The 24,066-nt window shown below is 42.8% G+C and overlaps 1 protein-coding gene across 2 annotated transcripts in view; it reads left to right on the top strand.

The window, feature by feature from the left end:
* The window catches only part of LOC102158679 (carcinoembryonic antigen-related cell adhesion molecule 5-like), a 193,596-nt gene that overhangs the window by 138,868 nt on the left and 30,662 nt on the right, over positions 1-24,066 (top strand). The gene's annotated exons all lie outside the window — the stretch shown is intronic.

Below are 24,066 nucleotides of genomic sequence, written 5' to 3'. Positions count from 1 at the left end.
TAGACCCCAGCCTGGGAACCTCCATATGCCACAGGAATGGCCCTAGAAAAGGCAAAAAGACCAAAAAAAAAAAAAAGAAATGAAAAAGAAGAAGTAAAAATGGACATCACAGAAATACAAAGGATCATAAGAGACTACTGAATGCATCTACATGCCAAAAAAATAGAAAACCCAGAAGAAATGGACAAATTCTTAGAAAAGTACAATCTCCCAAGACTAAACCAAGATGAAATAGAAAAGATGAATGGACCAATCACAAGAACTGAAATTGAAACTGTGATTTCAAAACTTCCAACAAACAAAAGTCCAGATGGCTTCACAAATTCTATCAAACATTTAGAGAAGAGCTAACACCTATCCTTCTGAAACTATTCCAAAAAATCGCAGAGAAAGGGACACTTCCAGACTCATTCTATGAGGCCACCATCACCCTGATACCACAACCAGACAAAGACACCACAAAAAAAGAAAACTACAGGCCAATTTCACTGATGAACATCAATGCGAAAATCCTGAACAAATGCTAGCAAACCGAATCCAACTGTACATTAAAAGGGATTATACATCATGATCAAGTGGGATTTATCCCAGGGATGCAAGGATTCTTCAATATCCGCAAATCCATCAGTGTGATACACCACATGAATAAACCGAAAAACAAAAACCATATGATCCTCTCAATAGATGCGGAAAAAGCCTTTGACAAAATCCAACACCCATTTCTGATAAAAACCCTTCAGAAAGTGGGCATAGCGGAAACCTACCTCAACATAATAAAGGCCATATATGACAAACCCACAGCGAACATCATTCTCAGTGGTGAAAAGCTGAAAGAATTCCCGCTGAGATCAGGAACAAGACAAGGATGTCTGCTCTCACTGCTACTGTTCAACATGGTTTTGGAAGTCCTAGCCACGGCAATCAGAGAAGTAAAAGAAATAAAAGGAATCCAGATTGGAAAGGAAGAAGTAAAACTATCACTATTTGCAGATGACATGATACTATACCTAGAGAATCCTAAAGACTCTACCAGAAAACTGTTAGAGCTCATCCATGAATGTGGCAAAGTCGCAGGATACAAAATTAATACACAGAAATCGACAGCATTTCTATATACTAACAATGAAAGATCAGAAAGAGAAATTAGGGAAGCAATCCTGTTTACCATCGCATCCAAAGGAATAAAATACCTAGGAGTAAACCTACCTAAAGAGACAAAAGACCTGTACTCTGAAAACTATAAGACACTGATGTAAGAAATCAAAGATGACACAAATAGATGGAAAGACATACCATGCTCATGGATTGGAAAAGTTCAATATTATCAAAATGACTATACTATCCAAGGCAATCTACAGATTCAATGCAATCGCTATCAAATTACCAAGGACATTTTTCACAGAACTCAAACAAAATATTTTAAAGTTTGTTTGGAAGCACAAAAAACCCAGAATAGCCAAAGACATCCTGAAAAAGAAAAATGGAGCTGGAGGAATCAGGCTCCCTGACTTCAGACTATACTACAAAGCAATAGTCATAAAAACTGTATGGTACTGGCACAAAGACAGAAATATAGATCAGTGGAACAGGATAGAAAGCCCAGAATTAAACCCATGCACCTACAGCCAACTAACCTATGACAAAGGAGGCAATATTATACAATGGAGAAAAGATAGCCTGTTGATTAAGTGGTGCTGGGAAAAGTGGACAGCCACATGTAAAAAATGAAATTAGGACACTCCCTAACACCATACACAAAAATAAACTCAAAATGGATTAAATACCAGATAGTATAAAACTCTCAGAGGAAAACAGGCCAAACACTCTCTGACATAAACAACAGCAACATCTTCTCACATCCAGTAAAAACAAAAATAAATGAAAGGGACTTAATTAAACTTAAAAAGTTTCTGCACAACAAAGGAAACCCTAACAAAACAAAAAGACAACCCACAGAATGGGAAAAAATATTTGCAAATGAATCATCTGACAAGGGATTAATCTCCAAAATTTATAAATACCTTCTGTAGCTGAATACCAAAAAAACAAATAACCCCATCAAAAAATGGGCAGAAGATCTAAACAGACAATTCTCCAAAGAAGAGTACAGATGGCCAAAAAACACATGAAAAGGTGTTCAACGTCACTCATTATTAGAGAAAAGAAAATCAAAATCACTGTGAGGTACCACCTTATACCAGCCAGAATGGCCATCATCAAAAAGTCTACAAACAGTAAGTGCTGGAGAGGGTGTGGAGAAAAAGGAACACTAGTACACTGTTGGTGGGATTGTAAATTGGTTCAACCACTGTGGAAAGCAGTATGGAGATTCCTCAGAAACTAAAAATAGAACTACCATTTGATCCAGCAATCCCACTCCTGGGCACCTATCCAGAGAAAACCACGAGGCGCAAAGACACATCTACTCCGATGTTCATTGCAGCTCTATTTGCAATAGCCAAGACATGGAAACAACCTAAATGTCCACTGACAGAGGAGTGGATAAAGAAGATGTTGTACATATACATGATGGAATATTACTCAGCCATTAAAAGGAATGAAATACTGGCATTTTTAGCAACATGGACGACCTAGAAATTATCATGCTAAGTGAAGTCAGTCAGACAATGAAACACCAACATCAAATGCTATCACTTACATGTGGAATCTGAAAAAAGGACACAATGAACTTCTTTGCAGAACAGACAATGACTCACAGACTTTGAAAAACTTATGGTTTCCAAAGGAGACAGTTTGGGAGATGGGGGGATGCACTGGGGGTTTGGGATTGAAATGCTATAAAATTGGGTTGTGATGATCATTGTACAACTATAAATGTAATAAATTCATTGAAGAAGAAAGAAGTCATACAAGGGCTCCAAGAAGCCTTAGCAGAGGGGGTTTTCAGCACAGAGGGCAGGTCCCACCAAGTTGACTTGGGGCCTCAGTGTGGTCAAGGGGACATACGCCTAATATGGGGGCCTCAGAAAATATTTGGCACCGGTTGCTCTGAGCATTTTCGTGCATCTTTCTCTCCACCTCACCCTTAGCTACTGTTCAATCTCCTGGTCTGAACGGTTCCCTAGACACAATACCACAAGGCCTCCAACTGCCCTGACCTCTCACTGCCATTGTCCTTAACAGTGGCTAACAGTGGCCTGCTTCTTGCTTGTCAAAGCGCCTCTAACCTTCCCGGAACAGGATGATTCCTCTGTCATAGACGCTCTCAAATCACCTGGATCCTACTCACAAGTCCAAGGGTGATGATGACTAAATACTCAACACTGAATTTCTGAGAGCTGACCTCAGACAGCTCAGGAAGGTCTGGTGTGTCATCCTCCACTGCCCACACCCTCACACACATTACATACCTAAGAATAAAACAAAGCAAATTTCAGTCCACATTAAGGAAAGGTCTAACATCTTTTTAATCAGCCCTCTGACAACACAAGTTACTAGTACATTGCATAAAAAGCAGAAACATAAAGAAAGCAAACCCAGCGTCTGAATCACTTCCTCTCACCATCAACTGCCATTGACCCCACACTCTGACCCACAGGCTCACACCCAGGCTCAGGTAATTCACTCTTGCTCATTCACAGAACCCACTCTCAACTCTTTTTTTTTTTTTACTGAAGCATAATAGATTTACAGTATTATATTAGTTTCAGATGTACAACAGTGATTCAATTTTTTTTTTTTGTCTTTTTTTTGCTATTTCTTTGGGCCGCTCGCGGCATATGGAGGTTCCCAGGCTAGGGGTCGAATCGGAGCTGTAGCCACCAGCCTACACCAGAGCCACAGCAACGCGGGATCCAAGCTGCGTCTGCAACCTACACCACAGCTCACGGCAACGCCAGATCCTTAACCCACTGAGCTAGGCCAGGGACCGAACCCGCAACCTCACGGTTCCTAGTCGGATTCGTTAACCACTGCGCCACGACGGGAACTCCCACTTCAGTTTTAATAAACATCCCAGGTAACACTCACACGGACGGTCTGAGCACCACTCTGTGAGAATCCCAACTCATCACATCCCCACAGGACTGCTGAGTGGTTAGGAGCACAGGCCAGAAAGTCCCCCAGGTGACCTGGCTTCAAATTCTGGCTCAAGCCCTGCAGCTGCAAGGCCTTGGGCAACAGACTACATCTTGGTCCCCACATCTGTAAAAAAAAAAGGGGGTGGGGCTCATAAAAGTACCTACCACATGTGCCCTTGTGAGGAACAAATGAGGTCATCTGGTTATTTAAAGTGTTTAGCACACTGCCTGGCCTGCAGTAAGCACACAATATTTGTTGATTGTCAGTTGTTCTATTAGTACACGACTAGTGGTACTAGTTGTCAACTGTACTGTCACCAGCAATGTCAATCAATGCACTGGCTGTTAGGAGTTTCTACTGCAGTATGTACACATCAAACGCCTTACCCCCGAGGAATGGGCAGGTCAAGAAATTTTTAAGCAGTAAGGAGCCTTCTAAGGACGTTTCTAGACCTAGGAGCCTAGCCACTAGCTTCTCCTTCTAAGGCACTTCTTCCTCTCCACCCTCCTGGTCTCACCCCTCCGCCTTCTGCCCGTGGACAGGTGCTCTCAACACAACCTTACATTCACGCTGTGCTCTGGGTTTCGTAAAGAAAGCCAAAGGGCCTTAGAGTGCGTGACTGCCTGCCCTTCTCCGCCACCTTTCTCCAGAAGTTCTTCCTTTCTCCCTCCCTCCCACCTCGCCCCTCGTCGCGTAACAGCACCCACTTGCCAAAGACTTACATTACAGGCAGGTAGTAAGTGACCCCCAGGTTAAGAATGTCTCTCTCGCCCAAACCCTGAAAAGGCACCCTGATCAACAGAGGAAAGGGTGATGAGGAGCGGAACTCAGCCCTGTGCCTTGTGACGAGGAGACCAGGCCGAGCAGTTCCGCACAGGCGCAGCCCCCGGGCTCGCTCCCGCTTCCCCTCCTCAGCCTCCACCACTCACTCGCTCCAGCCCCAGCTCCTTGGGGAGCTTCTTCCCACTGCCTGGGCAGCACTTCCACCTGCACAGTCCACAGGCACCTTGTCTAAACATTTCCAGGTCTGAGTTAGCATCTCGGGCCCGAGACAACCTCCCCTCATCCTTATCTCAGGGTTCGTGGCATCTGATCACCCAAGAGCCCTAACTGGACGCCGCTCCCCCTCATCTTCAGGCCTCCTCCTCACCACCCTCTCCTCTCGGGTCACTCGCCAAGGCCTGCTCGTCTTCCAAAGGCTCTCCTGTCCCCTGTTCCCCAGGCCTTCTGCTCTCCCCGTTCAGATCTCAGCCTCTCATGGGGACGCTCCACAGCCACAGTTCTCCCTACATAACAGCTGCCAGAGCACATGTCCCAAAACACAGATCTGACCAGGTCACTTCCCACTTAAAGCCGCTGGTGGTTCCTCAGTCACGAGAGTCCAAACTCCTTAAGCTGCTCGTCGAGACTTTCACCATTTCATACAACCCTGCCCTTCCTGCCACCAAAGAGGGTCCCAAATGAGACCAGGCCAAAAATATCCACCCTTCACTCCATCCTAAAAGACCAGCCAACTGGGTACAGGATACCTGGGAGTGGGTCCCCTCTCACACAGACATTAGTCAAGTTAGTTTTATCTGATGGTGTATCCTTGGGCTCTGAAGGAATGATACAGATTTCAAAGAGGAAAAGGAAAGAAAATGCATGGTGGGTGTTCAAGCCGGAGGGCCTGAGCTCATCGTTCTGCCGCAGGGAAGGCTGAGGCCTAGAGAAACAAGTCTACTAATTCAAGGTCAAGCTTAGTCACCAGCCCCAGGACCCAGGTCCCCTGGCCCACAATCCTGCTTCTTCTGCAAACAGGCCTAGAACTGCATGGGATTCGCACAGGCCTCCCCTTTCCCTGCACGCAACTCGGGACCCCCTTCCAGCCCCACAAGCCTGCAGATTCTAAGATGACATGGAAGAAACAGAACAGGGAAATTTAACCTGTGGCACCAATTCAGGGTGGAACTTCTGGGGACAAATACAGAGGCCTTTGACTATAGGGGAAAAAAATAGGCCCTTGTTATGATGGGTGGAACCAAAACACAGCAGGATCAAGGAAATGAGTTCTATGTCCAGAGAGCAAGACTTAACACTAAAATATCAGAGTGGAAAGTAATGAAGGGAGAAACAGATACTTTAAGGAAATAAAGGCAATTACAAAGTTCATCTTACTCAACTCTGGTTTTTGTTTTTGTTGTTGTTTTCTTTCTTTTTGTTTTTTTTTTACCTCACATAGAGCTCTGTGTGGCCTGAGAGTTCCCAGGATCTGGGAGGGCCAGGAATAGGAGTGGTTCTCTGGTGGGTGGAGAACTCTCAAGATGAGATTCTACGGCTCTATTCTATTCTCTACTGTTAGTAGAGAAAGAAGTCACTCTATCTTTTTCCTAACTGCTGGTGAAAGAAAAAAACAAAAAACCACTCCACTCCTAACAAGGCAACAAACCCTCCTGCAAAATACAGGGGACCTATTTGGGGACTGGGAACCTGACCACCTGCAGGAAACAGGAGGAGGGAAAAGCACAAAAGCCTGAGCCTTAAACAACAACTCTTTCACGAGCACATCCTCCCCAGCCACCGAGTCTGAAGCTACTTGGTATGATTTCAAAATGCCAGAAAGTCTTGGTTCAGCCCATAAAATGTCCCCAACCATATTCCTTGATACCTAGAGACTCGTCCCTTTGGACTTGATCCTTTGCATGACTGAACACTTATTTAGACTGAAGGACAAAGTCTCATGCTCACCCCCAACAAAGTCTATCACTCCTCCTTCCTGCCCTGGCACCAGCTGTTCCTCTACCTGCAACATCCGTCCTTCCCCTGCCCTTGCCCTCAGCAAACTCACAGGGCGCACGCCCTCAGAGTGGGAAGGGCCTCCACAGGCAAAAGAGAGTGGTTCCCTCTCTGTGCTCCCACAGTTCATTGAACATACTTATATTTCAACGTTCATAACATCACAAAGTAATGATATTTCATTTTTATTTTTGAAAATTAAGGTAAAGTATGAAAAAAACGATCGCCCGTGTTCCATTCTCCACCCATCATCTAGGCTTAATCAGTTTAATATATGGACATATTTCTACCAGTCTCCTTTCCTAGGTGGCAAACTGGAATCTCCTTGAAATGCAATGGCAATATACACCCCTCCACCCCCGTTCATACAGTTCTAGAGGTAGAAGCCCAAAAATGGGTGTCACTGGGATAAAATCGAGGTGTTGGCAGGATGGTATTCCTTCTGGAGATCCAAGGAGCAAAACCGCTCCCTTCCCTGCTCCAGTTTCCAGGGGCCACTTGCATTCCTTGGCACGCAGCCCCTGCATCTGCAAAGCCAGCGATGCCGGTGGAGTCTTTCTCACGCTGCGCTGTTCTGACCCTGACTCTCCTGCCTCCCTCCTTCACTTATGAGGAAGCTTGTGATGACACTGGGCCCAGCTGGAAAACCCAGGATATTCTCACTGTCTCAAGATCCTGAACTTCATCACATCTGCAGAGTCCCTTTTCCCCTAAAAAGTAACATTCACAGGTTCCAGGGATCAGGATGGGGACGTTTGAGGAAGACCATTATCTGCCTAAACTTGACCCACACCCAAACTTGCTTTGCCTTCCTTCTCTTTCCTTTTTCTGATCCACACGCAGGAGCACGAGCCTCGACGTGAAACACACTAGCTCTGTCATTAACTGGCTGGATGACCCTGGAGCCATCACTTCGTCTCCTTTAGCCCCTTCTTCCTCATCTGTAACACGAGGATAACTCTTACCGCACTGGGAAATGACAGTAAGACAGCAGGTGAGACACCTAAGGCATTAAACACAGTGCCTGCTCTGTTGATGAGCCACAGTAAACATCCCTTTCAACTCCTGCCTGTTTCCATCCTGTTTTCTCTCACCCTCGTCCATCTTCTTCTTCGTCTCCTTTCACTTCAGTGACTCAGTCTAACCATTAAGCTAAAAAGGCTATACATTCATCTCTCATGATTTTTTTGTTTCAGTGCTTCTTCGGATGGAATCTGCCATCACTCAAGGTAGCTCAGTATATTTTTAAGGAGAGATCCAATTTTTAAAAAGTCCTCTTATGTTCACATGAAACTTATATATATATATATATATATATATATATATACGTCCTACATCTTATACCTGCTGTCCCAATTCTGCCCTCTTAATATCCACATACATTTCCTTATTTCCTTTTTAGTCTTGCTCTTTACACATTTTAAATAAGGATGCTACACAGACAAAAGTACTGCCTGGGCCACAACAGGGAATTCCTTAAGCAAGATGGTGCCTATTGCAAGACATACCCTGAAGCCTGGTTATAAGCGTGGCTTTCAGCAAAACCATTTAACTCTAGGACACAATCCTAGACTCCCAGGGACAAAAACTGTGACACAAGCCACATGCCCTCTACATATTCCTGCCTTTACATTAAGACATTTTCCAAAAGGCCCCTCATGAGTTACTGCTACCCACTCTCTCCAGTCATGCAAGGTAAGCCTCCCCCTACCATCTTCGTCTCCAGCTGGCCAGCCAGGATCTTGGCTAGAAGATGCCTCCCCACCCAGATGACCAAGGTGCCACCTTTGCCTATCTATACCCATAATTCTAAGAGCTCATACCCACCCATATTCAACATATGCCTCTCAAACACCATGAACATTACCACCCAGGGTTTTACAGATTACAAAAACTGAGACAGAGAAGTGATTTACCCAGCATCTAACAACATAATTTAACCTCCTTTCCCACTCAAATAAATGTTAATGATTTAATCTTGGTAGAAGATGCCCTAAGATTGCTGAGGTCTCCTGAATGAAATCCACCTTCCTGAATTATTTTTGCCCCTCCATTTTCAAGATTTGACAGTCATCCTTCTGTTTTCTCTCTTGCCCTTGACTTACACACTCACAATTACACATCCCCTCATAAAGCAAGCTTTTATGAACCTCAGCCTCTTTGGGGGAAGAAACAGGATCAGGTAACTGGAAAAGTCATTTTTATTGAACTGTCAACTATTTGCACAGCCATTCTCTGGCCATAGACAGGGGACACTGGGGACAAAATGGGTAATGAGTAGGAAAGAGAGGAGGGAGAGTCCCTGGGTTGATCACAAAGGGGAAGAGGTCCTAAATGCAGAAACAATCATAAAACACACCCAGGGTTTGTGGCCTTTGAACAATGGCAGCCCCACCTGCCTCCTTCCCTACCTGCTGGCCTCTGACTTCCTCCCCAGCATGCCCCTCCTGGCCTTGACGTCTTAGACCCATACTAGGGGCCTGGAACCGGGGGCCAAACCAGAGCACCCAACACCGAACTGTGTGGGTGGAGGGAGCAGCAAGGGAGAAAGCACTCAATTTACAAGGGGCCTGACTCACTGTGTACACAACACCTGGGCACAGAATGGAGTAGGGACAGGTTGCTAAGCAGAACTCATGGTTTAGGGAGTTTTACAAAGGACACTTCCTCAATGTCCTACTGAGAGCAGAGGGGTGGGTGTGGGAGGCATGATGGCTTCCTCCCAATGTTTTAACCCATTCTCTACCTGCCCCCACCCTGCTAGTTACATTCCTCTATCCATAGGTCACTTATTTGCTGAGTTGGTTTCCAGAACAAAAAACAAAAAAAAAAAATCTCAGTTGAATTCCTTAAAGATCCAAGCACTCAGTTCAGAACAAGTGTGTCTGTCATCTTAGTGATGACCAGTCAGATATCTTTTCAGGCTCTGGAGGAAGTTTTGACAAGAGCCTTTGCACCACACACTATCCCCCTGGGGACCACTGAGCTACAAACAAGAGGAGGAAGGAAGCTCCCTTGTGCTGGGACATTTATGTTTGCACCTCATCTGATGCTCACGATGACCCTGTGAAGTAGGTACTATTATTCCTATTAGGGAAATGAGAAACAAAAATTGCAAGAAAAGCAATGAAACTAGAACACACCCTCACACCATGCACAAAAATAAACTCCAAATGGCTGAAAGACTTAAATATACGACAGGACACCATCAAACTCCTAGAAGAAACATAGGCAAAACACTCTCTGACATCAACATCATGAATATTTTCTCAGGGCAGTCTCCCAAAGCAATAGAAATTAGACCAAAAATAAACCCATGGGACCTCATCAAACTGAAAAGCTTTTGCACAGCAAAGGAAACCCAAAAGAAAACAAAAAGACAACTTACAGAATGGGAGAAAATAGTTTCAAATGATGCAACTGACAAGGGCTTAATCTCTAGAATATATAAGCAACTTATACAACTCAACAGCAAAAAAACCAATCAATCAATGGAAAAATGGGCAAAAGACCTGAATAGACATTTCTCCAAAGAAGATATACAGATGGCCAACAAACACATGAAAAAATGCTCACATCGCTGATTATAAGAGAAATGCAAATCAAAACTACCATGAGATACCACCTCACACCAGTCAGAATGGCCATCATTAATAAATTCACAAATAACAAGTGCTGGAGGGGCTGTGGAGAAAAGGGAACCCTCCTGCACTGTTGGTGGGAATGTAAACTGGTACAGCCACTATGGAGAACAGTTTGGAGATACCTTAGAAATCTATACATAGACCTTCCATATGACCCTGCAATCCCACTCTTGGGCATCTATCCGGACAAAGCTCTACTTAAAAGAGACACATGCACCCGCATGTTCATTGCAGCACTATTCACAATAGCCAGGACATGGAAACAATCCAAATGTCCATCGACAGAGGATTGGATTCGGAAGATGTGGTATATATACACAATGGAATACTACTCAGCCATAAAAAAGGATGACATCATGCCATTTGCAGCAACATGGATGGAACTAGAGAATCTCATACTGAGTGAAATGAGCCAGAAAGACAAAGACAAATACCATATGATATCACTTATAACTGGAATCTAATATCCAGCACAAATGAACATCTCCTCAGAAAAGAAAATCATGGACTTGGAGAAGAGACTTGTGGTTGCCTGATGGGAGGGGGAGGGAGTGGGAGGGATCGGGAGCTTGGGCTTATCAGTCACAACCTAGAATAGATTTACAAGGAGATCCCGCTGAATAGCATTGAGAACTATGTCTAGATACTCATGTTGCGACAGAAGAAATGGTGGGGGAAAAACTGTAATTGTAATGTATACATGTAAGGATAACCTGACCCCCTTGCTGTACAGTGGGAAAATAAAATTTAAAATAAATAAATAAATAAATAAATTAGCTTCCTACAAATAAAAAAAAAAAAATTGCAAGAAGATCAATTTTCTTGGCCCTTATCCAAGAACGGATAAAAGGGAGAACCAAGATTCAGACTCATACTGGAGTTCCCGTTGTGGCCCAGCAGAAATAAATCTGACTAGGAACTATGAGGTTGCAGGTTTGATCCCTGGCCTTGCTCAGCAGGTTAAGGATCTGGTGTTGCTGTGGCTGTGGTGTAGGCCAGCAGCTGTAGCTCCAATTAGACCCCTAGCCTGGGAACCTCTGTATGCTGCAGGTGCAGCCCTGAAAAGACAAAAAAGAAAAAGAAAAAAAAAAAGATTCAGACTCACATGTTTCTAAATCTAAAGCTCTTATTTTCACTCCACATCATCCTACCCACCAGCATCCAAGGACAGGAAAGCAAGTGCTTCTACCAGAAATACTCATAAAAGTTTTCAGTGAAGGCACAGGATCTGAAATGGGCCTTAGGATAAAAAATAATTCAGGAAGCTGAGCAGGAAGGTAAGGGAACTACAGGAAGAAAGAAAAGAATAGAATAAATGCAGACATGGGAAAGTAAAACTTAAGTTTGAGTCTTATTGCAAAGACCAAGGAAGCAGATGGGGGACATGCTATGGGGCTTTCAATGGCAACCTAGGATTTTGAACTTCATCCTACAGAAGACAAGAGCCACTGGAAAGCTTTGACAGGTCAGAAAATGACAAAATAGTATGGGCAGGAAGATTACTCTGACAGTATTAGGCAAGATAACTTAGGGAAGTAGTTCTCAACTCAGGCAAATCATTGATTACCTGAAAGCTTTCCTTCTTTTTTTTTCTTATATTTTATTTTAACATAAGATACCACCAGAAAAACTGCTAGAGCTCATCAACAAATTCAGTAAAGTTTCAAGACACAAATTAATAGACAGAAATCTGTTGAATTTTATGCACTAACAATGAACTATCAGAAAGAGAAATTAAGGAAACAATCCAATTTACAGTCTCATCAAAAGGAATAAAATACCTAGGAATAAACCTACCTAAGGAGATAAGAGATATATACTCAAGAAACTACAAGACGCTGATGAAAGAAATTGAAGACAACACAAACAAATGGAAAGGTATACCATGTTCATAGGTTAGAAGAATTAATACTGTCAAAATGAGCATACCACTGAAGGCAGTCTTCATATTCAATGCAATCCCTATCAAAATGCCAAGGGCATTTTTCACAGAACTAGAACAAATAATTTTTAAATAGTATGGAAACACAAAAGACCCCAAATAGCCAAAACAATCTTGAGAAAGAAGAACAGAGCTGGAGCTATCATGGTCTCTGGTTTTGAACTATACTACAAAGCTACAGTAATCAGAATAGTGTGGTATTGGCCCAGAAACAGACACATAGCTCAATGGAACAGAATAGAGAGCCCAGAAGTAAACCAACAAACACATTTATGGTCAATTAATCTATGACAAAATATCCAGGAATATACAATGGAAAAAAGACCACCTCTTCAATAAGTGGTGCTGAGAAAACTGGATAGCTACATGTGGAACAATGAAATTAGAACATTTTCTCATATTGTAAACAAAAATAAATTCAAAATGAGTTACAGACCTAAACATAAGATTGGAAACCGGAGTTCCTGTTGTGGCTCAGTGGTTAACAAATCCGACTAGGAACCATGAGGTTTCAGGTTTGATCCCTGGCCTTGCTCAGTGGGTTAAGGATCTGGCATTGCCATGAGCTGTGGTGTAGGTCACAGAGGCAGCTTGGATCCCGCATTGCTGTGGCTCTGGCGTAGGCCAGCAGCTACAGCTCCAATTAGACCCCTAGCCTGGGAACCTCCATATGCCACAGGAGCAGCCCTGGAAAAGGCAAAAAGACAAAAAAAAAGAAAAAAAAGATTAGAAACCATAAATCTCCTAGAAGAAAACAGAGGCAGATCACTCTTAAATAATAGCACTATTTTTTTTTTTTTTTTGGATCTGACTCCTAAGGCAAAGGAAACAAAAGAAAAAAGAAAAAAAATAGAACCTAACTATTCTTTTTTTTTTCACTTAAATATGTATTTTTATTTGTAACAAACAAGTATTAAACTGTAAAGTATTTTTGTACAAATTTAATACTTTAATAGCATGTTATTTATCGTCTATGTATGGTTTTGGGGAATTCAAAATTGTTGCAAATATTTGTATGGAAAAAAAAACCCTCTACCAAATGGAATAAACAAACAGTGATTTTAAAAAGCAAAAAAAAAAAAAAAAAAAAAAGACACTTTGTGTGTGTGCATGCTTTGAATATATGTTAGTGTTCTAGATTGAGCCCTACACAATAGTTATGGTTATATAATTTTCTAAAGGGGAAAGGTTTTTGCCATAAACTTGAAAAACAGTATGGAAGAGCATAGGTTTTGAAATTTGATCTAGGTTTGAATTCCAGTTCTGATACTCACTGATGGCATGAAATTTACTTACTGCGAATCCATTTCCCCACCTATAATACTGACCGTCATGTCTACATTCTAGGAGTTTAATGAAGACAGTTGTGACACACATGTGAAAGTGCTAAAACAAGCAGAAGAATTTCCAAGACTAATGATATGTTTATATACAAAGCTTAATCTTAACTAAAGGATCACATCTGCCCTCAGAGAACATTATATGTATTCTATAAAATGTCTATAAACTACTAAAATGTATAAAATTTTAATCAAGCTATCTTAAAAAACTATACCTTATAGTCCCAACATTTTCATGTTTGCAAATTGTCTTACAGGCTTTTCAGAAGTCACAGGAACAAGGCAGGAGGATGTCCATTCTTGCCACTTTTATTTAACTGTACTGCAGGTTCTAGCCAGGGCAGTATGACAATAAAGTGAAATAAAAGGCATCTAGATTGGAAAGGAAGTAAAACAAACTCTATCAGCAGATGATATCTTGCATATACAAAATTCTAAGGAATACACTAAAAACCTATTAAAATTAACAAATGTTTAGCAAGGTTGCAAGATCAACATATAAAAGTCAACTGTATTTCTATACTGTAGTAATGAACAAATCAAAAATTAAAACAATTATATTCTCGTAGGATCAAAAAATATTTAGGATTAATAAGACTACAGAGAAGGTTTAGAAGATGGAAGAGTAGAACCAGCTTTACAACAAATGTTAAAGGATTTTCTCTAGATGCAAAATAAAAGGCCACAACTAGAAACAAAATTACAAAATGAAAAAGCTCAATGGTAAAGGCAAACATACAGTTAAGGTAGGCAATCATCCACACACAAAACTGATAGGGAGGTTAAAAGACAAAAGTAGAAAAATCATCTGTAGCCACAATAAGCAGTTAAGAGATACACAAAACAATTAGATGAAAAATAGATCAAAGTAATTGCGAGGGGAGGAGAGTACAAATGCATTTGAAATTAGGAGATCAGCCACTTAAAAAATCTATAATAGATAATACACAAAAAAAAAGGAAAAGGAATTCAAACATGACACTAAAGATTGTTATCAAATCACAAGAGAACAAAAGAGAAAAAAAAAAAAAACTACAAAAACACATCCAAAACAATTAACGAAATGGCAGTAAGAATATACATATTGCCAATTACCTTGAATGTAAATGGACTAAATTGCTCCATCCAAAAGACAGAGACTGGCTGAATGGATACAAAAACAAGACCTGTATTACATGCTGCCTACAAGAGACTCATTTCAGAACTACAGACACATACAGACTGAAAGCCAGGGATGGAAAAAGGTATTCCACGGAAATGGAAATCAAAAGAGCCAGAGTAGCAATACTTACATCAGGCAAAATAGACTAAATAAAGACTGTTACAAGAGACAAAGGACACCACCACATAATAATCAATGCATCAATCCAAAAAGATATAACAATTGTAAATATATATACACCCAACATAGCAGCACCTCAATATAGAAGACAAATACTAAGACTTAAAAGAAGAAATCAACAGTAACAAAATAATAGGGGACTTTTAACACTCCACTTACATCAATGGACTGATCATCCATACGAAAAAACCAATAAGGAATCACAGGTCTTAAATGAGACATTAGACGGAGTTCCCGTCGTGGCTCAGTGGTTAACAAATCCGACTAGGAACCATGAGGTTTCAGGTTTGATCCCTGGCCTTGCTCAGTGGGTTAAGGATCTGGCATTGCCATGAGCTGTGGTGTAGGTCACAGAGGCAGCTTGGATCCCGCATTGCTGTGGCTCTGGCGTAGGCCAGCAGCTACAGCTCCAATTAGACCCCTAGCCTGGGAACCTCCATATGCCACAGGAGCAGCCTGGAAAAGGCAAAAAGACAAAAAAAAAGAAAAAAAAGATTAGAAACCATAAATCTCCTAGAAGAAAACAGAGGCAGATCACTCTTGAATAATAGCACTATTTTTTTTTTTTTTTTTTGGATCTGACTCCTAAGGCAAAGGAAACAAAAGAAAAAAGAAAAAAAAATAGAACCTAACTATTCTTAAAAGCTTTTGCACAACAAAGAAACTATTGGCAAAACAAAAAGGCAATCTACTGAATAGGAGAAAATATTTGCAAAAGATATGACTGATAAAGGATTACTATTCAACATAAATAAATAGCTCATACAACCCAATATCAAAAAAAAAAAAAAAATCCAAGCAAAAATGGGCAGAAGACATGTATAAACATTTTTTCCAAGGAAGACATACAGATGGCCAGTGGGCACATAAAATGATGCTCAACATCACTAATCATCAGAGAAATGCAAATCAAAACCACCATGAGACATCACCTCACCCCTGTCAGAATGGCTACCATCAAAAAGAATATAAATAACAAATGTTGGTAAGGATGTGAAGAAAAGGAAATCCTGTACACTGTTGGGAGACATGTAAGTTGGTGCAGCCTATGGAAAACAGTATGGAAGTTCCTCAAAAAACTAAAAATAGAACCACCATCTGATCCAGCAATTCCACTCTTAGGTATACGTCCACAGAAAATGAAAATATTAATTGCAAAAATAAATGAAACCCCATGCGCACAGCAGCATTATTCATAATCACCAAGATAAGGAACCAACTTGTGTCCATGTCGTAAATATACACAATGAAATATTACTCAGCCATACAAAATAATGAAATTTGGAGTTCCCGTCGTGGCGCAGTGGTTAACGAATCCGACTAGGAACCATGAGGTTGTGGGTTCAGTCCCTTCCCTTGCTCAGTGGGTTAACGATCCGGCGTTGCCGTGAGCTGTGGTGTAGGTTGCAGGCACGGCTCAGATCCCGCCTTGCTGTGGCTGTGCTACAGCTCCGATTCGACCCCTAGCCTGGGAACCTCCATATGCTGCGAGAGTGGCCCAAGAAATGGCAAAAAGACCAAAAAATAAAATAAATAAATAAAATAAATAAAATAATGAAATTTTCCCATTTGCAACAACACAGATGCTTAGTGAAATAAGTTGGGCAGAGAAAGACAAATACTATATGTTATCACTTATATCTGGAATCTAAAGACACAAAACAAACTAGTGAGTATGACAAGAAAGAAACAGGCTCACAGATATGAGAACAAGCTAGTGCTTACCAGTGACAAGAGGGAAAGGGGAGGAGAAAGATAGGGGTAGGAGACTTAGAGTTATAAACTTTATGTATAAAGTACATAATTTACAGAATTATATGGTACAGCACATGAATATATGAATATAACCAATATTTCATAATGACTATAAATAGAATATAATCTACAAAAATATAGAATCACTAAGTTGTACACCTGAAACTAACTTAATGTTGTAGGAGTTCCCATCGTGGCTCAGAGGAAATGAATCTGACTAGTATCCAAGAGGACACAAGTTCCATCCCTGGCCTCACTCAGTGGTTTAAGGATATGGCATTGCCATGAGCTGTGGTGTAGGTCACAGACATGGCTCTGATCTGGCGTTGCTGTGGCTATGGCATAGGCCAGGGCTACAGCTCTGATTCGCCCCCTAGCTGGGAAACTCCATGTGTTAAGGATGCGGCCTTAAAAAGACAAAAAAAAAAAAAAAAGTTGTAAATAAAATATAAGAAAAGAAGGAAGGAAGGGAGAAAGAGAGAGAGGAAGGGAGAGAGGGAGGTTGAAAGAGAGAGAGAGAGGGAGGAAGGAAGGAAGGAAGGAAAGGAAAGGAGACAGTGCACTTTTTTTAAAAAGGTTAAATGCCTACTTTTCTGGGACACCAGTGCTACTACTCCTTTGATGATAAGACTCTCTATCCAGGTGCTGAGGCCACGCTAACTTGCTGTGTATGTGCTGACCTGTTTTTATTTGAAACCTTGAAGGAATGTAACCCTGACATGTTTGATGGTCCTTCTGACAAGATATAAAACTGGGCTAAGGAATTCCTGTTGTGGTTCAGAGGGTTAAGAACCCAACATGGTATCTGTGAGCATTCGGGTTTGATCCCTGTCTTTGCTCAGTGGGTTAAGGATCCCATGTTGCTGAAAGCTGCGGTGTAGATTGCAGATGTGGCTCAGATCCAGCATTGCTGTGGCTGTGGCACAGGCCCCAGATGCAGATGCAGCTTCAATTCAACCCCTTGCCCAGGAATTTCCACATGCTGCAGCCCTAAAAAGGCCTTAAAGTGAGGCCCTAAAAAGGAAAAAAAAAAAAAAAATGGGCTGAAAACCATGCTTCTCCAGAACAGTTCCTCAGAGCAATCCAGGCACAATCTCCAGGAATACCGTCCTCAATTTGGCTCCAATAAAACTCTTTTCCATTCTTTCTTTTTTTTTTTTTTTTTTTTTTTCCAGGGCTTCACTTGCAGCATATGGAAGTTCCCAGGCTAGGGGTCAATCAGAGCTGTAGCTGCCAGCCTACACCACAACCACAGCAATGCCATATCTGAGCAATGTCTGGGACCTACACCACAGCTCAGAACAACACCAGATCCTTCACCCACTGAGCGAGTCCAGAGATCAAACCCAAGTCCTCATGGATTCTAATCGGGTTCATTACCACTGAGCCATGACAAAAACTCCACTTTTCTATTCTTAATATAGATTGGTTATTTCCATCAACAGGGGTAACCAAAGTGACACCCTGAACAAGGCCAAAGGGGATGGTGGTGAAAATGGAGCTCTGGTTCCTAAAGCTACAGAGTCACCACCACAACAGTAAAAGGGGCCACACGATGTAGTGGAGAGAGACCTGGACTAAGAGTGGGAAGCTTGGGTTTAGATGGAGAAACCTAAGTGCTAAAGTCATGACTACGTCAGGCAAGTCACCCCTCTCTGGACTTCAGGCTCCATTCATAAATCTGGAGAAGGGAGAATTAATCTAAATGTCTTCTTTTTTGGTGGGGGAGTAATTTCAAATTTTAATTACCTAGACTAAACATTTGATAAGCCATCTATAGATAATGTAGAAAATTTAAAACAAGGTAAATACATCATACAATTGATTACAATACAGTACTTTTGCTTCTGTCATCACTCCTCAACACCCCATCCATTGTGTGGTAAATTAGGTCAACATAGAGTCCTTATTATAGTAGATGTCTTTCAATACAATTTAGTTCTATGTTTTAAGTGATATTAACAGTAGCTTGCATTTCATTTAGAGTAGCTAAGTCATTCTTCCAATTTTTAGCCTTTCATATAATCACATTCTCTGTTCTTTCATAATTCACTAGTCTTTTATTTATTATAATTGTATTGAAGTATAGTTGGTTTACAATATTGTGTTAGTTTCAGGTATATAGCAAAGTTATTCAGTTATACACACATACACACACACATATATATATTCCTTTTAAGATTCCTTTCCATTATAGGTTATTAAAAGATATTGAATATAGTTCTGTGTGCTATATAGTAGGCCCTTGTAGTTTATCTATTTTTTATATAGTAGTATGTGTTTTAATCCCATACTCCTAATTTATCCCTCCTCTCCTCATTCCCCTTTGGTAAGCAGGAGGAAATTTTGTTTTCTATGTCTGTGAGTTTATTTCTATTCTGTAAATAAGTTCATTTGTATCATTCTTTTAAATTCCACATATAAGCAATTTCATAAATTTGTCTTTGTCTGACTTACTTCACTTAGCATGATGATCTCTAGCTCCATCCATGTTGCTGCAGATGGCATTATTTCATTCATTTTTATGGCTAATATTCCATCGTGCATATATGTACCACATCGTCCACTCATCTGTCAATGGACACTTAGGTTGCCTCCATTTCTTAGCTATTGTAAATAGTGCTGCTATGAACACTAGATGCATGCATCTTCTCAAATTATAGTTTTCTCCAGATATATACCCAGGAAAATGACCTCTAAGTCTTTGATATTCAGAGTGCGGCCCAGCAAGAGCATCACCCAAAAGCTTATTAGAAATGCAGAATTCAGAGTTCCGGAGTGGCTCAGTGGGTTAAGAAAATGATTAGTATCCATGAGGATGCAGGTTTGATCCCTGGCCTCACTCAGTGGGTTAAGGATCCAAAGTTGCCACAAGCTGTGGCTCAAGTCTCGGATATGTCTCGACATTGCTGTGGCTGTGGTGTAGGCCGGCAGCTGCAGATCCAATTTGACCCCAGCCTGGGAACTTCCATATACCACAGATGTGGCCCTAAAAAAAAAAGAAAGAAAGAAAGCAAATAGAAACACAGAACATAGCCCCCACCAGAAGAATCAGATTTGAACTTGAACAAGACACTCAGGAGATCTGTTAGCACATTAAAATTTGAGACACTTCTCTAAAATGTCTGCCACTTCCAAACTGCAATTGGTTTTACACATTATAGATACAGAGAACAGATCTGTGGTTGCCAAGGGGTAAGGGAGGAGAAAGGAGTGGAAGTTTGGGATTAGCAAATACAAACTATTATACATAAAATGGATAAACAACAGAGTCTTACTGTATAGCACAGGGAACTATATTCAACATCCTGTGATAAACCATAATGGAAAATAATATGAAAAAAATATATAGGGAGTTCCCATCATGGCTCAGAGGAAGCAAATCCGACTAGCATTCATGAGGATGCAGGTTAGATCCCTGGCCTCACTCAGAGGTTTAAGGATCCAGCGTTGCCGGGAGCTGTGGTGTAGGTAGTAGATTCGGCTCGGATCAGACATTGCTGTAGCTGTGGTGTAGGCCAGCAGCTACAGTTTTAATTTGACCCCTAGCCTAGGAACCTCCTTATGCCCCGGGCACAGCCCTAAAAAAAAAGACCAAAAAAATTAAAAATTAAATATATATATATATATATAACTGAATCACTTTGCTATACAACAGAAATGAATACAACTGGAGTTCCTGAGGCTGATTAAGAATCTGACGTTGTCTCTGCAGTGGCATGGATTCGCTACACAGCCTGGCACAGCAGGTTAAGGATCTCGCATTGCTGCAGCTGTGGCATAGGTCACAGCTGCTGCTTGGATTTGATCCCTGACCTGGGAACTTCCATATGCCAGAGGAGCTACCCCAAAAAAGATATTACCAGAACATTATATCAGCTATACTTCAATAAGTTTTAAAAATTTTTTAAACAATGAAATGCAATGGTTTCTGACTAATCCCAACACTGCACCAAGCAGGAAAAAAAAGTTTACCTAGTCACTTCACCTTGCCCTTTCCCTAATCCTAAACAGAGCTCTTACACTGGCAATCACTGTAGTTTTAGAAACACGAGTGGGGCACCGCTGCCACCTTGTGGTCACGCTCTGGAAGTGCAATGAGTTTACAGTTCTCGCAGTAAAGGAGCCGGGAGGGTGTGAGCAGACCAGGTGGAGACCAAGGCACAGATTACACAAGAGAATCACAACCACCCACAATGACGAAGTAACTGTCAGACCTGGGCCTGCGTCATAGAGTAATGTCACATTTCAAAGGGCAGTTTCTATAATACCTAATAAAATGTGGTGTTAATGGGAATCCAGGGGGCCAAGCCAAGCCCTACCCTAGTAACCTTCAAGAAGAAAATCACTATGACAGTTATTTCCAGACATCCAGCTCCTCAGTAAAATTTTCGTTTTCCAAGGAAACTTACTTTACCCTGACAGTTCTTTCTCATCCTGAGTCAAAATGTGTCCAATGCAGACTCACAAGCCTACTGCTACTCTCTGTAGGCACAGAAATGCCTCATACCTTTTCACACAACAGACCTTCAAATACTTGTGAGCAACCACCATGCACCCCTCCATCCTCCCTCAGCCATTTCCAAAATGACATATTCTGAAGTTCCCTGTGCTCTCTGGTCACTTTCTGACGGGCAAGTGAGGTGTGTCAACCACAGCAGAAACACCGAGTCCGGGGACTGTTCCAACCCCAGCAGCACAGCCACAGGACGACCCACGTCCCCATTCTGAGCACCTCACCTGCATTTAGAGAGCCTAATTCCACACCAGCTGCCATCAGGAGACTGGATTCGCCTACTTGTGCTGCTGCCCAGTCAGCCCTTACCTGTGCAGGTGTATACGTTCTGTTCAGCTTTACTGTTAAGAAGCATTTATCAGAGCCTGCTATGCGCTGTGCGCTGGAGACACAGGGATGAATCGGACCTGGCCCCTGCCCTCCCTGAGGACCAGGCATGGAGGGAACCCCACTCAAAGCCAGAGCCTAACAGTGACACGAGAAATGCTGTGAAAGATGTAGACAAAGACTTGGGCTCATTTCATCAACCTCCTGTGAAAATCGTCCGCTCTGGGGTTTCTGGGTTCTCACGCTCCTCATTTCAAGCTCCAAGTGAAAAAGTAAAAGAAGGCGAGTGGCCCAGATTGTTGCAGGCAAGGTTCAATCAGACATTTCCCTCTGGAGTCTCCAAATGTTGGTGGGCTCCCTCTCCATCCTGAACGTCCTCTCTCTCCTACCGGAGCTCAGCACATCTGCACAGGCAGCAGCCAGGCAGCCGCACACTAGCAGAGATTCCAGCAAGTCAGGAAGCCCGAGTTTTCCTTCCCTGGCTTTGAAGCTAACTGAGTGAGACCCTGAAGAAATCACATAACTTCCCTGAGCTTTCATTTCTGCTTCCACAGAGGGGCAGCTGGACGAACTCTCCACAGGTCTGTGTGTAGTGACAGTTCCTCAGAGACAGCGTCACACCTTCCTCTACTCCGGAGACACCGCCTGCAAATGCCCGGCACACATGAGGGACTCAAATGCCCACTGAATGTAGGTGTGAACAAATGGCTATTCTTAGAGCAGCAGGAAGCATGGATACAGTCAACAAGCATTTTGGAATGTCTAACTAAGCACACTGTAGAGTGGGGAGACGAAATTACAGTGGGAAAACAGTTATTTCTCCCACTCTCCCCTTACCTCCGTCCTGGAGGCGGACCTTTGGAAGTCACAGAGTGTTGACTGTTCTAGTCAGAGCTGGTGCTCTGAGTAGCTGTCAGTATTAACAAGAGAAGAGCCTGTCGGGCTTGGGGTGTTTTATAGCCATGGACCTGAGGGACCCAAAGCTCCCTCCCGTGGAAAACAGGACCCGACACCCCATCAAAGTCCGTAGAGGAGAAAGCCAGACGGAGCGAGCTGACAGGGAGCCAGGACCTGGGGAGAGCAGAGGGGCAAACAGAGGGGACCTGGAGGGAGGTGTGAGGACGAGCTCCCTCATCCCCCGGCAGTCTCGGAGTGGACTGCGGGGCCACTCGATGGGACAGCAAAGCAGCCCCTCAGGCTCATGTGTGTGTGCACATGATCTTCTGTCAGAAAAACGGTTCTTTCTGGTAATGGGCTGCACTTCCACATGCTTCCTAACGTAGCAGGCCTAGTTAAAGGGTTACAAAAATATCGGTCAATTCAACAAACTTTACACACTACCCACATGAGTTCAGGCACATAGACATAAACAAGAAACGGCCCCTGCCTCAAAAGCCCCCACCCAATCAGCTCCAGGCTCCTTCTCTGCCCTGCCCCCCTCTGCCCTCCCCCAACACAAATCCTCCCCCACCCTCCAGACCCAGCCCAAGTTCCGCTAAACCCAGAGTCCCCTGGCGTCTCACAGTCCACAGTGAACTCTTGCCTCTTCTCAAATTTGGTCCCACTGTGTCTCTAGGTGTTATGACGTATACACGTCACCTCCCTGGCTAGACCTGAGCTTCCTGAGGACACAGACCACTGCTAGAACGTTGCAGGGAGGAGCCACATCAGTGGTTTATATCAGACCAAGCTCAGCCGAGCCCGAGCCTTCAACTCCAGGACAGGACAACCTCCACTGCCTGGCACAGGGCCTGCTGCCTGCAGATGCTTTATAAACTCCATAGTAGCAAAGTCTACAACCTGTCCAAAGGCAGACAATCTGAAACCGAGAGGGTAAGAAAGAGCAAACCAAAGCCATGCCTTCCTTGCCTCCTCCCTCCTCTTGGCTGGAACGGTCATACCACCTGTTCTCACTCTGGTCTGGAGGAGCCAGGGAGGACTTCCTTGTTAACCTTCCCCTCAGCCCCACAAAAATCACCCAGCACTCAAGGCCAGCCTCTGCTCTGTCTTTGAGCCCATTTCCTAAAGTCCCTGGAGTGAGTCACACTTAGTAAGTGTTCATTTCCTGTACGCTTGGTGTTTGCTCCAGGTAGGGTCAGCTCCTGCTTTAGCCTTGGACTCTTTCCAAACGAGGTCTGGCGCCAAGAGCCCAGCAGCCTGAGCTAACACCTTCCCCGCTGTGGTTCCTGTTTCTCAAACCCTCTTGGACCTGAAGCCTTGAGGGTCTTCCACCAACCCAGGTCCCTCTCCTTTAGGCACCGCCACCTTCCTGACCAACAACAGGAGGCCTGGTTTGACCCAGTGCTCCAGGGCAGGGCTCGGGGCAAGAGACAGAGCCTCTCCTCCCTCATCCTCTCTGCTTCCCACCTCGTGTGGCCACAGAA

This window comes from Sus scrofa, chromosome 6, assembly GCF_000003025.6.
Source record: "Sus scrofa isolate TJ Tabasco breed Duroc chromosome 6, Sscrofa11.1, whole genome shotgun sequence".
In the NCBI taxonomy this organism is placed as follows: domain Eukaryota; kingdom Metazoa; phylum Chordata; class Mammalia; order Artiodactyla; family Suidae; genus Sus; species Sus scrofa.
The sequence above is the reverse complement of the archived record's forward strand: the minus strand, read 5'-3'. Positions and strand labels throughout refer to the sequence as shown.